This window comes from Pseudophryne corroboree, chromosome 12, assembly GCF_028390025.1.
Source record: "Pseudophryne corroboree isolate aPseCor3 chromosome 12, aPseCor3.hap2, whole genome shotgun sequence".
NCBI classification, from domain to species: Eukaryota; Metazoa; Chordata; class Amphibia; order Anura; family Myobatrachidae; genus Pseudophryne; species Pseudophryne corroboree.
The window spans coordinates 95,057,954-95,061,017 of NC_086455.1; positions in this window are offsets into that span (position 1 = coordinate 95,057,954).

Here is a 3,064-nt window from a genome sequence, read left to right on the forward strand (position 1 = left end):
GGTGAAAAAAGCAAGAAGACTTCAAAATTGGCGGCAGAAGACTCCAGTCTTCAAACTGAGGTAGCGCACAGCACTGCAGCTGTGCGCCATTGCTCCTACACTAAACCCGCATACTCTGGTCACTGTAGGGTGAAGGGCACAGGGGGGGGGGGTGCCCTGGCCAGCAATTAGAGACCTCTTGGCAGAAGTGGGCATATATACAGTTGGGAACTGTATGTATGCATGAGCCCTCGCCATTTTTTTTGTACAGAAACGCAGGACAGAAGCCCACCGCTGAGGGGGTGGGGCTTCTCTCTCAGCACTCACCAGCGCCGTTTTCTCTCCACAGCTCCGCTGAGAGGAAGCTCCCCAGGCTCTCCCCTGCAGATTCACGGTAGAAGAGTGTAAAAAGAGAGGGGGGGGCACATAAATTAGGCGCAAAAAACATATTATACAGCAGCTACTGGGTTAACACTAAGTTACTGTGTGATTCCTGGGACATATAGCGCTGGGGTGTCTGCTGGCATACTCTCTCTCTGTCTCTCCAAAGGGCCTTGTGGGGGAACTGTCTTCAAAAAAGAGCATTCCCTGTGTGTGTGGTGTGTCGGTACGCTTGTGTCGACATGTCTGACGAGGAAGGCTATGTGGAAGCAGGGCGGGAGCAAATGAATGTGGTGTCTCTGCCGACGGCTCCGACACCTGATTGGATGGATATGTGGAAGGTTTTAATTGAAAATGTTAGTTCCTTACATAAAAGGTTAGAAAAAGCTGAAGCCTTAGGATCAGGCATGGGTTGGTACCCTGACTGTCCTATGTCGCAGAGGCCATCAGGGTGTCAGAAGCGCCCACTATCCCAAATTGTTGACACAGATACCGACATGGATTCTGATTCCAGTGTCGATTATGATGATGCAAAGTTACAGCCAAAATTGGCTAAATCCATCCGTTATATGATTATTGCAATTAAGGATGTGTTGCACATCACAGAGGAAGCTCCGCTCCCTGACAGGAGGGTTCATATCTATGGGGAAAAGAAGCCGCAGGTAACTTTCCCCCCTCACATGAGCTCAATGAGTTATGTGAAAAGGCCTGGGAATCTCCAGATAAAAAACTGCAGATTTCCAAAAGGTCTTCTTATGGCGTATCCCTTCCCGCCAACGGACAGGTTACACTGGGAAACCTCCCCTAGGGTGGACAAGGTGATAACACGTTTATCCAAAAAGGTAGCCCTGCCGTCTCAGGATACGGCTACTCTCAAAGATGTTGCGGATAGAAAACAGGAAGGTACCCTGAAATCTATTTATACACACTCAGGTACCTTACTGAGGCCAGCAATAGCGTCGGCCTGGGTCTGTAGTGCAGTAGCAGCATGGATGGATACCTTGTCCGAGGAACTTGACACCTTAGACAAGGATACTATACTAATGACCCTGGGGCATATTAAAGATGCTGTCCTGTATATGAGAGATGCTCAAAGAGACATTAGCCTGCTGGGCTCTAGAATAAATGCTATGTCGATTTCTGCCAGATGGGTCCTGTGGACTCGGCAATGGACAGGTGATGCCGACTCTAAAAGGCACATGGAGGTTTTGCCTTACAAGGGTGAGGAATTGTTTGGGGAGGGTCTCTCGGATCTGGTCTCCACAGCTACTGCTGGAAAGTCAATTTTTTTGGCATATGTTTCCTCACAACCTAAGAAAGCACCGTATTACCAAATGCAGTCCTTTCGATCGCAGAAAAACAAGAAAGTCTGAGGTGCATCCTTACTTGCCAGAGGCAGGGGCAGAGGAAAGAAGCTGCACAACACAGCTAGTTCCCAGGAGCAGTAGTCCTCCCCGGCTTCCACAAAATCCACCGCATGACGCTGGGGCTCCACAGGCGGAGTCAGGCCCAGTGGGGGCGCGTCTCCGAAATTTCAGCCACAAGTGGGTTCACTCCCAAGTAGATCCCTGGGTTATAGAGATTGTGTCTCAGGGATACAAGTTGGAATTCGAGGAGATGCCCCCTCACCGATACCTAAATTCGGCCCTGCCAGCCTCCCCACACGAGAGGGAGATAGTGTTATCTGCAATTCACAAGTTGTATCTGCAACAGGTGGTGGTCAAGGTTCCCCTCCTTCAACAAGGAATGGGTTATTATTCGACCATGCTTGCAGTCCCAAAACCGGACGGTTCGGTCAGACCCATATTGAATCTAAAATCCCTGAACATATACCTGAAAAGGTTCAAGTTCAAGATGGAATCTCTAAGAGCGGTCATTGCCAGCCTGGAAGGGGGGGATTTTATGGTGTCTCTGGACATATAGGATGCTTACCTGCATGTCCCCATTTATCCACCTCATCAGGCGTACCTCAGATTTGTGGTACAGGATTGTCATTACCAATTTCAGACGTTGCCGTTTGGTCTCTCCACGGCACCGAGAATATTTACCAAGGTCAGGGCGGAAATGATGGTAATCCTGCGAAAGCAAGGAGTTACAATTATCCCATACTTGGACGATCTCCTCATAAAAGCGAGATCGAAAGAACAGTTGCTGAGCAGTGTAACACTTTCTCTGGAAGTGTTACAGCAACACGGCTGGATTTTAAATATTCCAAAGTCACAGTTGGTTCCTACGACTTGTCTGCCCTTCCTGGGCATGATTTTAGACACAATCCAGAAAAGGTTTATCTCCTGATGGAGAAAGCTCAGGAACTCATAACGTTGGTCAGGAACCTATTGAAACCAAAACAGGTGTCAGTGCATCACTGCACTCGTGTCCTGGGAAAGATGGTGGCATCATACGAGGCCATTCTTTTCGGCCAGTTCCATGCAAGGACTTTTCAGTGGGACTTACTGGACAAGTGGTCCGGATCACATCTTCAGATGCATCGGTTAATCACCCTATCCCCCAGGACCAGGGTGTCTCTCCTGTGGTGGCTACAGAGCGCTCACCTTCTCGTGGGACGCAGATTCGGCATTCAGGACTGGGTCCTGGTGACCACGGATGCAAGCCTCCGAGGTTGGGGTGCAGTCACACAGGGAAGAAATTTACAAGGTCTGTGGTCAAGTCAAGAGACTTGCCTTCACATCAACATCCTGGAACT